The sequence below is a fragment of the Clytia hemisphaerica genome, unplaced genomic scaffold (assembly GCF_902728285.1).
Source record: "Clytia hemisphaerica strain Z4C2 unplaced genomic scaffold, Clytia hemisphaerica genome assembly, whole genome shotgun sequence".
Taxonomy (NCBI): domain Eukaryota; kingdom Metazoa; phylum Cnidaria; class Hydrozoa; order Leptothecata; family Clytiidae; genus Clytia; species Clytia hemisphaerica.
This window is the reverse complement of record NW_027104500.1, coordinates 477,596-492,615: the sequence shown is the minus strand read 5'-3', so window position 1 is coordinate 492,615 and position 15,020 is coordinate 477,596.

The following is a 15,020-nucleotide window of genomic DNA, read 5'->3' as shown; positions in this document are numbered from 1 at the left end:
GGGTTGGACTCGAAAGTCACAATTTAGGACCGAAGGCTGATAGGTTTACTTGAATTGGATATTTCAAACATCAAGTCTTGATCACCAAAAACTACGGAATGAATGTCAACGTTAAACACTAAATGCTTATAGCTATTATTACTATCAACACGTATACAGCATGCTGTGGTCGCAATTATATAGGTTTCGATTGACGTTTTGATTTTATCAAACAAGTTAAAGGAATTCCAAAATAGATTTCTGACATTTTGTAGGCGAAATAAAGTGACAGAAATATACCAGTACTAGAGCGCAGTCACCATGAAAGTACTGATTTAGTTGTCAACACCACCTAAATCATAGTTGAGAACGGTACTTTTCTTCTCATAGTAGCTATTAAATTACTATCAAAATCCAAATGGGGATAAAAATGATATCTTGCTCGTGTCTAAAAACCAGAGGAGATGATTTTGGAGTGCAATATATTTTTCCATTGAACTTCAAATGGAAATGAAAAGAAAGTCAATTTTCCAGTAGGGCTACTAAATTTGTAGGATACTTTCTCCACCGGGGCAAAATTCTGTCTAAATTTTATTACTTGGATAGGATTTTTGACACAGGGGTGTGTATGAGCTAAATCATGAGCTGAATTCAGCATTTAGACAAAATAAACCATCATCATCGTGTATTATCACTCCCTTCAGTTTATGGCGAATCTTATTCTTGAAAATTGAAATTTCGTCTCCAAGAGCATTAATGAGGGGGAATGACGCTTGAATATTATTGCTGAAATGAGCAAATCCATTTCGAAGATATGTGAGGACATAACTGTTACGTTATTGCAGTGTTGCGATAGAGATTTAAATTATCAATCGAGATCGAAAGAAAAATGCCTTTCTTAATATAATATATTAATGAGTGACAAAAAGCCAGGGTAATTAATTAATGACGCTAAATTGATTTAATTAAGGAATATAACATTTCGTCAATACCCTGCCAGGTCAAATTTGTTGAAGAATGCCGCGCAATCTTTGACGTTATTCCCCACACCAAGGCATTTCTCTGTTTCTGTATAAACCACATCATTGAAATTGTTTTTTTCCTCAAATAGAAATCAACAGCATTCATCGTATCTCATTTACCTCGTCCATTAAAAGTCATTATGGCCCATCCAGAATTTTTTTGGACGTAAATAAAGGTATGACGACTTCTAAAGACGTATTCAAAGATGAGCTAAATGAGATTTTGATTGGGCCAGGACTTGAACAGGGAAAAATGTTTGTAGGAAGAATTCAATTATTCATCCTTAATAACCGATTTCAAGTCTTTGTAATTAGCAGCAAATTAGAAGTATCAACTGGATTACTAGAAGTTATGGATGTTTATTTTGTTAATACTTAATTAACAGGGCTTTGTTAAGCTACTGTCGAATACAATTATAATAGATTCAACTCTTGTGATATTATACCAGGTGCCAACCAAAGTAAAGATTTTCTACAAGCCTGTAAGCAAATTAATGTATTTGAACTTTTGAGGACGGTAAAGTGACTGAAGCGATTGGGAATAACCCGTATTTTTGACCTGAAAATCGAGGACGGTTTAAAAGTGCTGGTTTGCCGTCGTCCTCACTGAGTCAGGATGTAAACAAAATAAATCAGAACCCTACCGTCTCCGTCGCAGAAAAATACACATACATAAATAATTTGGTATAGGTTATCATCAACGTGACTGAAATGAATATTTATGAAAGGATTTATTACTCATCTGTTACTCTGGAGGGCGGGATTTCTTTGGCGATTCTTTATAGCCAACGTTTTGAGCTCCATTTAGTTTGTGTGTCGACCTCATCAAAGCATTTTCAGTGCTTATGGTAGAGTGTTAGCGCTCGGAAGTAAAAACAAACAATAAACTATAATTTAGTAGGATTTACAAAAATGAAGTATTATTGAGCTGAAATTCATTAAAAAAAGTAGAGTCAGTACCCCAGATATCTGCTAGAAAGGAAATCCTACCAAAACTTGCTTCACTTTTCGATAAAGGCCACAGATCGAATCTAACCATTCGAGCTTTACAGATCTGTGGTCAGGACAGGGCTATTTTTTTAGTTTTGAAAATTACAAAAAAGATTTTGTTTATTTCCCTATAGTAACAAAACAATGATGGTGGCTGTTCTGTGAAGCAAGCAAAAAAATTTAATTTCTCTTAATTATGATTAATTTTTTCTTCCTGTCATTTCGTCATTTGAATCATTCATTTTTCAATGCTCAGTCAAAGCCAAAACGAAAATATCAATGTTATAATCAGTTCCTTGCTGCCCTGGGTCACAAATTAGGGTTCTTCCTTTAAAATTTCCGAAAAATGACGTGATTGGCGCCCCTTTTTTGGCGCTCTTTTATTTGGCAGGATCTTAACAAAAGGGCGTTTTATTTCTTCCCCGAATTATAAAAGGGAGTCTCCCGTTCATGTCGCCGTAAAAAGTATTTTGAAGATATTGATAGTTACGCAACTGGCTCACAACGATCTTAACGATCAAGTAACGTTATTTAGACGTTAGGAATGTCACATGAACGTTGTTTTGACGTTGTGTGCCGCCTGGGTATATTGACAGTTCCAGTCAGAATCAATTACATTTTCCAATGACATACGGGTGATGATTTGTTATAATATTTCCTGTGATTGCGACATCGTTCACTTCATTCATAATCGAAATAGTATTTTTCCTTGTCGTTATTGGATTCTAGTCTATATATTAGCCGCAATATGGTAAAGTTTCAATAAATTGACATGGATTCGCAAAAGCTGTCTCACAGACGTTAACATATTTATCTTAACATTTCAGGTTTATTAAATATTTCCTTATAGAGGGATATATTTGTTAAAATAAAACAGGCATTTTTCTCCGCATTTTACTTTTCCAAGGTTTAGAAGAAGTCATTTTCGTGAATTTGTACATGAATCAGCCGAATAGTAGGGTGAAAAATCAACATATAATACTAAAATCCAAGTAAAGTCCACCTAGCGAAAACTAACGAAAATCAAAAGTTGTCTAGCCAATTTGGTTACTGCATTGTTGTTCTCAGTCTGGTCCAGTTTGGATATACTCCGTGATCACTAATATAACATAAGTGGTATAATTTCTGTAAATTACAATACCGGAAATGTAGTATGATATGACTTTTACGAATTTGAGAATATACTTAGGTTGAACCTGACAAAGGAGGAATAAGATGAAAATGGTGTAACTGATATACGGCTTCAGACAGTGTGATAATTTGAGCTATCAAGGTGTTGTTGTAAGTTGTCCTCTTCAACCTCGTGTTCGCTGCAGTGATTTATAAAGTTTTTTTATTCAAATTCTTATACTACTATGCCTTCTCTTCCTCAGATAATTGTAATGGACCCTCCACTGTTTTTTTCAGCCAAAAAAACACCCATTTCTATTTATTAACACCCCCTCCCGATTATAATATTTTTCTTAAATGTTGGTCACCCCGGCTATTACTTTTAAGCGCAAAAAAAATTTTGGTGAGCAAGGGAGTGATTTTTTTAAAGTGAAATCGCGAAAATTAATTCACTTAATCCTAGTCATCTTATGGAGGGGGTTTGAAGGGGTTAGAAATACCGTTTACCCGTCAAAATCTTTGTTGAATGCCGGAATCCCAAAAATTGAAAAAAATAATAACACCATCATACCGCTTTGTAGAGGTTAAAATACCGACAAAATAACAAAAAAATAAGGCTAATTACCGTCACCGTCTGATTTTAAAATAACGTTTTCCCGTCTCTTTTTTCGTTTCTTCGTCAGATCCTGTAATACCGTACTAAAATAGGGCCAATCCCATCACACTGTAAAAGTACACAAACCCCCCTCTTTTAGGAGTAATCCTGTAAATACTGGCAATTACATAAATGGAATTTTGAAATTCTTAGAGACTCGTGTTATCTTGATGTTATCTGAGAATTTAAAGCACTTTGAAATCTTTTGAGGACACCAAATATCTTATCAATAGCAAAGGAAATATTTATCCGCATTTTTGCGGCTCTTGTTATATTTTTATACAAAACAAGTTTGCACTCTTAAGGCCGGTCTCCACTTTCGTGCGACATGAGCAAAAACTTTTTGACGTTTTTGTAAGGTCATTGGTCGGTTGAAAAATGAAGCAATTCAATTGGTCGAAATTGACGTAACAGATGAAAAAAGTAGAACTTCCTTCAACCTTTTTTTTGTTCGTGCGAAACTTTTTTATGACCGGCCTTTAAGCACTGATAAATCTGTCTTTCACAGGTCATCATCATCTTTCCGCCGCGATGTACATGATTGAATGGATGGCGCTATCGCTAAGGATTATGGTCGTGATCGTGGCCGCACATGACAGTTCCATGGTCACTATCAACCTCGTTCCCTGCTTAGTATCAGCTTTTTTATGCTTACTGATAGCGCTAGATAATCGCATGGCTGACTGACTGACTGATAGTAACGTAAATAAAGCCCGGGATACACGGGAACGAGATTGGGTCACTATAATAAAAAGTTAAATTTCTCGATCTCTGAGCCACGAATTTCTGAGGATGCACGAAGACAATGACCATTAAGAGCTCTGACCTTTGATTTTTTTGACGGACTTTTGCGAAGAAGAGTATTTCAACTTTGAAGAGCTTATTTTCGGGGGACAAGCTGGAGTTTTTACAAGCTCTTATTTGATTTGGTTGGTCGTTAAGATGTAATGAAAGAATCTTATTACTTTTTCTAAAGAACGCGTCATCTCTATCACTTTAAATGACCAATTAGTGAAGTATCTTGTAAAAACTCCAAGGCATCTCCTTTTCGGCGAAGAAAAACATTTTGAAAAAAAAATTGCTGTACATAGATCGTGTATCTTTAACCGAACTCAAAATAGCTTTTCGAAAAATTATTCTAGAATAATGCTTTTTCACCAATTTTTCATCCCAATTTTTCATAGAAAAACAGTCATAATTTTTGATGCATCAATTTAGAAAATTTTTCCATAAAATCTAAAACAGTTGAATTCTTTGCGGACAGCTTAAAAAAACTCTAAAACAAAAAGATTAATTATCCATTAAAACTAAGCACTTTTTGTAAAAGAGGGTGTTGCAACACATTATTAACGTCGTAACGTCATTTTTTAAAATTTAACTCTTATTACTCTAAGAGATTTGATCAAAAGGCAATTCTTTGTTAAAAGTGTTAAATTAACCTCAAACGTAACTTTAATGTTTAAATACCAAAATCAATTTTTCAATTATGTCAGAGCCCTCTTAAATTGAACACGCGTAGACTTTAAGAGGGTACAGATGGGATTAAGGGAGCCATAGAAAGATTTCTTACTCATGTTAGAAGTTGTGTTTACGTTCCGTCGATATTCTTTTCTAATTTGCGAACGAAACACGCTTATGCTGTTTTTAGTGGTTACCCATCCAAGTATCATGGATTTGCGATCAAGTTCCTGAAATACTGTAGCATGTTATTATATAACTGGTAAGGTCATCATAAACTGTTTTTCTTCGAAAAGGAACGAGTCTCAAACATGTTGGGAAAAATTAAATAGTAAGCCACATTAAATTGAAAAATCGTAAAAAATTGTAAAGGAATTCTTTTATTTATTTTAAAATCGTTAAAAATCAAACGAGCTTTAACCTCAATTCTTTATGACGTAAATGCTTGACCAAAGCAAAATCATAAAGTGTTACCAATTATTAATCAATAACTTTGTTGAATACTCAACCTCAGTGGGGATCCACAGTTGATTAGTTTAGATAAAATTTTTCCTTCAAATGAAATATGTGGGACTTGTTTTGGCACCCCAATGATATTTCATGCTGACAGAATGGAAATAGGTTAAAAAAGCCGTCAATCTAATTTGTGTAATTAGATTCCCCAATTTCTGAAGACGAAATAATTTGAAACACCAAACACTTCTGGCAAAACTAATTCACTTAGTCTGTGGATACAAATCGAATTTGTTTTGTTATTGACTGATGACGTCATAGTATTGATGATGGTGTCACTGCGGATGTAGACAGGAGACCCGTCCTATATTTCTATTTATATACAGGGAGGACGGGTACGAGCTGTGAGGCAGATTTCTGCCTCATAAGATTTACAGTGGGGAATTCGAATTCGGCGCTGTCCTCGCTTACTAAAAAAAAAAAACGAATTTTGGAACTTGCGCTTTCTCTAAGAAAGTGTGACCAGTAGAAGAATAACAAAATTTGATTGGATTGTTTTCAACCGTTATCAGGATCTGGGAAATTCAAACTCTCAGCCCAAACCATGCTATATATTTCGCCATCAGTATATAAAATAAGAAATCATAGCATGGATCTCCAGGCTATACTGGATACGCCTGTGGATGAGCCAAAAAGTATTTTTAACAACAAACTTTAAAAAAAAGTTTAGTGAAAAGATAAGCCGTAAAAACCAAACTCATCCTTTGCCAAAAATTAAAAAAGATACCATCCACATAACTCACGATTAGATGGGAAATTTAGCAAGAAGTCTCCCTAAAACTTCAAATCAATACACGTTTTGTTTTTATAAGAACAAACTTTATAAGAACATAAGGCTTTGATGGCCGAAAATGCTAAAAAGTCATTTATTTTAGCCCATTTAACTTTAAGAATCTATTTATTTGTTAATAGTCGAAATAATTATTTATATTTTATTATCTTATTATTTTTTTAAATTATTTTTTATATAGTAGGTCCACATCAATGCTTGTAGCAATGACTAAATTTTAGAACTTCTTGACCAAATAAATTTTACATTACATTAGAAAAACAAGTTAAAAAAATGCTGGTCACAAAATGGAGAAAATAAGAACATTTTAAGAACATTTTTAGGCATAAAACCGAAAAAGTTAAGAACATTCGAAGGGTTCAAAATTTTGTATGTTCTTATAGGAAAAAAGGTGTACTCAAACCAATTTGTCAACTTGTCAGCAAGATAAATGAGGCATTTAAAAATCATTCCATTTCATGTTTTTGTATTAAAAATAGTATAAATCGAAAGAATTGATTGAATGAGAGTCAGGCTTATCTTTTACTTTACGCGTCGGAAATCCGTTGCAAAACTCTTCTCGAAATTGAATTAATTAGCTGGATAATTCTTTAATTACAGGGCTGCAGTAATTTACCTGTGAACTCTCTATTTCACTAATTAGCTTGAAAATATTTCTTGAAAATTATTATGTTTTTCAAAGAATATGAAAAGTTTATACCCAATTTTACCATTATTTTTGCTTCAGGGAGAGTTTTTTTAAATGAGGTCAAAAAACGAAAGTTTCCTATCGGACGGAGATATAATATAAAGTCTATTCACGATAAGTGTGCACTCTTTTTTCTTTTACCTATAACTTTTGAAGGAATTCTTCGATCTTTATAAATTTGGTATCATTGGAAGGATATTAGTGAGTGGAACAATTTGAAATAAAAAAATCTTTAAAAAAATTCTAAAAATGAAGATGAAAATGAAGAAGAAAAAAATGAAGATCTTGTAGAAAAGTGCTATAACTAAAATTTTCACTGAGGTGAATCCTTGATCATCGAACGTCATCACTGTGAAAAAAATTCTCAAAAATAATCATTCAGTCAAAAGATTTATGTCAAAATACTGGTCGTGTTTTGCAAGGTCCAGTACACTTTTACACAGCCTTCGGTGTTGCAATCTATGCAAGTTTTACTCATTCTATCTTACGCTCTGTCGTGATTCTATCTCACCGAGTTCTTAGATCTATTTTGTCGCTTACTTTACCTCTAGCCACCAATAGTACTTGAACCTTAGTCTAGTCTAGCTTATAACATTATGTTAGTATTTTTTTTTTAAATATATTCGTTAATTTTTTATAATAGCACACATTGCGATGGCCTCAGCTAGCATACTCAGATACTCGGATTTGTTTAGGTTTTAGTCTAGCTCTATCACTATTCACATTTTACCCCTTATACTTCTTAATCCTAATCATTTTATTCGTCGTACTAGCCCACCGCTTCGTCCCTATCTGCTTGTCCGCATACGGTCCCAATTTTTTTTCAGTATACTACCAGGTTATTTTACAATTTTTTTTCTAGACATTGCACATATATTATATACAGAATTTTCACGTGAAGAGCCAAATGTAAATTTTGGAAATGCCAGAAATATATCATTATTATTATTATTATTATTATTATTAAGATATCAAACAAAGTTATAAGCTGATTGACGTCTAAAAACGCTGTTTTCTGCAGTTTTTTGCTGTTTTTTGGTGTCAATCACTTATTAACTTTGTATCATAACTTTATATTTAATAAATATTTCAATGAAATTTCTTCACAGTGATGATCTCCTAAGATCAAAGAATCTCTCCAGTGAAAATGAATGTTATAGCACTTTTCTACAAGATCTTCCTTTTTTTCTTCTTCATTTTCATCTTCACTTTTAGAATTTTTTAAAGATTTTTTTATTTCAAATTGTTCCACTCACTAATATCTTTCCAATGATACCAAATTTATAAAGATTGAAGAATTCCTTCAAAAGTAATAGGTAAAAGAAAAAAGAGTGTACACTTATCGTGAATAGACTTTAATTCTGCTGCGATTTAAATCCTATATAGAAAGGGCAGATTTTCTCGCTCATATTTTTACCATTAAGATATTCACTTGCGAATAAAACAATGGACAAAAAAGCACTAATAGATTGAACACCAGTTTGATAACAAATCGATATATCAACAAGCCAGCTCAACGATTTCTTACTATAGAAAACCTAGTGAGATCCCCTCCCACTGGAAAAAGTGGCCAAAATATCGTAACGTTACGATACGTGAGAGCCTAATTAGGCTCGAATTTTTGCCTCATCTGAAAATAATCAAATAAAAAAGTTCTCGTTTTAAAATGTTGCACTATTTTTCCATTTCTACTAAATTTTCTGGCTTTAAAACAATTGAATTCAAATTCCCAGCCATAAAAGCATGGAAGCATCAATCCCAGTCGTATTTTCTTTACACCAGTAGCTGAAAAAAATCTTACTGTGAAAAGGGGTGTATGGAAGAGATAAAAAAAGTTTGTTGAATTTTTTTCCTTACCATTTCGAATGCATCTAAAGCAATTTTATTGGAGCTCAATATATCAAGACTTTAATAACACTCCTTTCTCACAGAACCGTTAGGGTTTTTCAGCCGGTGGTGGTAAAAATTACAGACTAGAAACTAGAAACCATATTTTTTATGACTGGGGATTTCAATTCTTCGGTTTTCAAGTCGAAAAATTCAGTGGGGATGGGAAAAATAGTATGATATTTTCCAGTGAGGATTGGTTTATTTGATTATTTTCATGGGGACAAAAAATGGAGAATAATCCCCCAAATAAACAAATCCTCTTTACAAAGAGCTTTATTCTTTTTTCCATACTTCACATTTCTTAAATTCTTAAGTTAATATTTTTGAGATATAGAAGATATTAGAAAATGTCCAGGAACTTATATTTTTGGTTCTGCTAGGCAAGAACAAATTAATTTATTATTCTGCAGGTCTGACCGACATTGTTTTTTCCAAAATCGAAAAAATGATGATATTGAATTTGCTGATCTGCACTCTGAACAAACATCAAGAAAACACCTTGGTGTTGGGAATTTTTCATTCTCGTGATCTTTGCTGGCGTCTCTCATTCTTCAAATTCCAAGGTCTAATTTCCTGAGCAATTTTCAAAGAATATTTTGAACATTATTTTTGATAGCTAGCGGGAGAAAGCTTCATTCAAAAGGAAACATTTTGATACTATCCAACTTGTTCAGGATAACCTGTCGAAATGGATACTATTATTTATAAGAATCGAATTCCTTTCAGTTTTTTTTGTAGCAGAAGGACTCCCGTTTATTCAAAAAGAAGTCATATTTGCTGTTTTAAAAACGACGGTTTTACTGAAATCTATCGCTCACAGTCTCAGTGGAAGTTTTCAACAGTGGAGATGAAAATTTCTATTGAAATCTCTATGGAAATTTCTATGGAAATTCTATTGTTCCTGGTTCAAAAACTCCTGTGGAAAGTACATTTTTGGATCGAAGTTCAAATGGGGATAAAATAAAAGTCAATTTTCCAGTGGGGTCGAAATTTTCGAGGCATTTTTCCCAACGGGAACAAAAGTTTGGTCATTTTTTTCAGTGAAGGGGGTCCGACCGAGTCCTGTGACATGTTGGCGTACTGAATTTCTTACAACACTTTTCTTACAGTGAACAGATTATGGCATAAAAATTTAGTATCACATTATACATATGAAGAACGACTTCCTTTTGGCATCGCATACCATTTACTACACCATTTACTTCTAATTTCCTGATGAAGTGATTACAACCAAAAGATATCATCAATTCTCTTACATAACCAACCCAAATAGAAAAAAAATCATAAATGAAGCTAATTTATTCGGCATCATTTTCCTATAAGCATTCTATTTTTTGTATTTAATGGGAATCAAAAAATTGCCATTCTGTACTTTATTAAATATTACTTTTGAACGAATAAGATGCAGCTAAAAGTAATTCCTCGTTGGAAAGACAATTTTAAGCAACCTGATGTAAAAATTTGAAGAATTTCCAAAGAAATTGAAAATGAAGGAGAAATATGAAAGATAGATATTGCGTCAACTCTTTATTATAAATATGAAGAAAAAAATTTAAAATATTTCTCCATTCGGCCAAAATCTCTTATAGTACCTTTTTTCGCTTTAGACCCACTGATTTTTCATATTTCTTTTGGGTTAGAATTGATAGCCCTTTTGTAATAGGTCCGTTTCGACCATTCTTAACAATTTATTGCCTATTTGAACTTTTTTCGGAGGTTGTAACCTTTGATCCAATCACTCCTTTCTAAATAGGTGTTCCTCCCTTTCCAGTAGGAATACATAGAGCTACTTCAGTCTTCCTTATCATGTGTACGCAACACACAGGTTATTATAGTGATGCTTGATGATGATTACACTCAAACAGTCTGCTAGGGCATAAGCACTGGCCAGCTCACACATAGGTACCTGGCCTATATCTCCCACACTATTTCATCATAATTGTGTTGACCTATGGGTTGACCTGGAAGAAGGTAAACTGATTTCCAAAGTAAGCCGAAGTACGTCGAGGCACAGTGAAATTGAGCTCGGGTCGCATGTGCTAAAGCTGATAGTGATGACTTGTATACCTTTTCACCTTTGTGGATTTAGGGGGATGAAATAACTTAAATTTCGATTGCTTTTCACCAAGTTGCTTATAACATACACTGCTGTGTACAATGTTTATACCTATCAAATTATCTTGCGGTAGTGAAAATAACTTTGTTTAAATCAATTTTCAAATTTCATCGTAATAAAACGATTTAGATATTCGACTTTTTTTTCTATATGAGTCGCCGATATAAGTGGTAAGCTAATTTACTTTCAAGAAGATTAGCTCTTTTAAATATAGTTAGCTTTTGTACAGGAAGCCTTGAAGAGGTGATTTTCATTCTCGAGAAATTGTCCTCAAATTGCAAATTATCTACCTGCTCTAGCTAACAAACTTTTTCATTGAACATTTTTTGAAGGTGAATCATCTTATCCCTGTCTCACAGCAAAGAGATAGAAAATAGTTTTCTATTATTGTCTCTTTGCTCACAGCCCCGGTGAAACTATTTTATACACCTTGGGACAATTCCATTGGGGATAGAAATCATATTTTCCCGAAGCTAAAAAATCCAATGGGAATAGTTTTGGTGTTGTAATTTTTTTACAAATGTATGAAATGAGAGTCAACTTCTAGGGGGGGGGGGCTTGAATTGTTTGGGTATTTTTCCCACCAGGGTCAATCTTTGACCAAATTTTCCAGTCAAACGAAGGTCTCAGCGGGTCTGTGACACAGGGGTGTATCATCGGTTTGCCAAGAGATTCATTTGCTCATATGGAAAAATACGGTATTTAGACTTTAATTTCCTGAATGACGAATTCTCTAGTGGATTTTTCACTTTGTTTTACTTCTTCAAATTTCAGGTTTTTATCAGCCAAATTTTGACTATTCAGTTTCTTGGTAAGTTAATATAAAAACGGCATATAATCGAGAACAGACAATTAAATTGGTTATGCACCTGCAGTCCTAGTAACCAATTTTTGTATTTGACATTATTTCACTAAATGGAAAATGTCAAGAATATGATAATGGTGCAAAGAAGACAACAAAACGCCTAGAAAAGAATAAAATAATTTTTTTAGCTTTCACTTTTATTATTAAAATTCATCTGGCCCAGCAAAAAACTCTTTCCATTGTCAAGAAATCTGCCGTGTTATTTTTAGGGGGGTTTCAGGGGGTACCCGATTCCGCAATTCCGCCAATTTTTTCTCCAATTTCCGTCAAACCGTCTTAAATTGAATCAAAATTCCGTCACCGAAAATTCCTTTGAAATTCAATATTTTTGTCGAAAATTCCGCAAATTTTGAATATCTTTTACCAATTCCGAAATTCCGCAAATGTTTTTACTAAATTCCGTTTTTCCGCACTAAAATTGCCTAATTTTCTGCTCCGCCAGAGAACCCAATTTCCGTAATTCCGTCTAAATTTTCGCCAAACTCCGCCACTCCGTCCGAAAAAAGGGCCAATTCCGCTCCTCCGCCAACCGTGAAAACCCCCCCCCCCCTTTTTAGAATTCTGAATCATGAAACTAACGATAACAATATACAACTAACCACTTGTTTACGCATTTTCCTACACACCGAAAATTATTATTTCTTCAATTAGTGAAAAGTTGCGGTCTCATTGTAATTTCTTTTACATTTTACTGGCCATCAAACCTGTATTCAATCTGTTCGATTTTTATGATAGGCGATGCTATCCTCCTTTAGATGAATAGTAAAAACGGGAAAAAATATATGCGTGGATTTTACAGCCGTAATGGGTGGTAAGCGAAAAAAAAAGTGGCGGTAGAGTTTGGAGCAGTAAAAATCTATCTAACTGTATACTCCGCCCCGGGGCCAACCGCCGTTTTTTCAAAACTATCCTGCCTCCTAAGTTATTCTAATCTGTGAAACATTGGATAATTGTATTGTTTCTTTCGAATGATTGATTCTAAATTTAAAACCAATACACGCTTCTTCAAAACATTTGGGCAGGACCTTCAAAATTAATTCTTGACCGAAAAAGGTTGCCATGATAAATTTTATCAATGATGAAGATCCGAGATTGAGTTATAAGCAAATCTCGTGACTGATATTGGTAAGATTTAGTTTCATTCCATATTTATAATCATCAAAAACCGCGATGTCAACCAAACCAAACCCATGGTCAAATGACCTTTTCTTTGGCAAGACATGGCTGACCTAGAAGAGTCGGCTAAAAGGCAAAACATTTCATCAGAATTTTATGACTGTTTCCAACAGTAGGTACAGGAACTCTTCATTTCAGAGATATAGTTCGTCTTAGTAGGGGGGCTAAGCCTGGGGTTCCGTGACATCTTTTCTACGACCTAACCATTTTTAGTCTATTCCAAAGAACAGTACATTACAAGATATTTTTGAGAGGGAGGACGCGGCTTAGGCCCGGGAAAACTTTTTGTGACCAAAATAGTGACGCCATAGGCAAAACTGCAAGGGAAAATAAGTGATAAGAAAATACCTGATTTTCAAAAGTCAAAATAAACGAAAATGATTGGTACCATCATATAGAGCTTGAAATTCTGAGCAAAAAATTGTATTACAACAACTCTCTGACTAAAACACACAAAGAAATACAGCTGCTTTAAGACCAACTAACTGTCAGCTCTACTATGATTTGACGTCAAATCCTTGACTTTAATCGTATGACGTCGGTATGTTTTTGAACTTCTTATGTGTTATAACTCTACAAGTATAATTCCTCAAAAACCACTAGTGATGTCAACCAAACCAAGCCTATGGTCAAATAAGCTTAATATTACTATCTGGTTACTATAACCCCTAATCATGAAAAAATTGTGCAATGATATTCATATTAAGTTGTTCGAAGGAGATTTTCTTTAAATAGCCGGTGTTCTCAAGAAAACGCAGGGAAATGAGATTCAATACACTTGTCTTCTTTAGATACCTTAAATCCGGCATACTGGAGAAGTGGGACGTAGGACGGGGACGTTCAAGTGGGACGTTAAGGTGAGACGCTAGTGGGACGCTAAGTGGACCGCTCAAGTCGGATGTTTAGGTGGGACGCTCAGATGGGACGTAAAGGTTCCACTATCGTCCTGCTTGAGCGTCCCACTATCGTCCACTCAGCGTCCCACTTGAATTTCCTAACGCCCCTCGTCCCACTTCTCCAGTGATTCCTTAAATCCAAATCTTTTCGAATTTCGTTTTCAAATTTTTATCTTTAGATTTATGAATCATGGTACTTTTGCATGTAACAATTAATTAGCTTGTTTACACAGCTTCCTACCCACATAAAATGATCATTTTTTCGAAACACTGAAAAGTTGAGGTCACATTTTTATTACACTCCAGTGGACAAAGGTCAAACATTTATTTTCGATTCGATAATCTTTGATAACCTTTTTATGAAGTGTATATGAGTCAAGGTCTCTTCAAGGTCTTACTATAAATGGAAAGGACACAATCAAATATCACTTTCCTAGTTGCACTGCTCTTTTTTTAGGACATCTATCCATTCAATTACTTTACTTTTCGGGTTACATTTGAGATGACTAAATCAAAGATAGATTTATCTTAAGCCGTTCGTTTTTCAATAACCCAACCAATCAGCAAATATTTGAAAATAATAAGACACTCTCATATCTCCAGATATGGGATTATCTGATACTCAAATGGCGGTTTTTGGCGGCCGTCCATGCTAAACCTTTAAAGGAGCGGGCCAATTTTCCATCGGAGAGGAATGATATACGGCCTTTGATGTGTCATATCCCCATTGGAGTAAAAATTTTCAGAATTGCGGAATCGGGTACCCCTTGAAACCCCCTCCTTATAGAACATGAAAATTTTAATCCCTATCGAGTTACGGTCCCTTGTTGTTATCCCCACTTGCTGATAAAACCCTACCGGGTGCGAGAAAG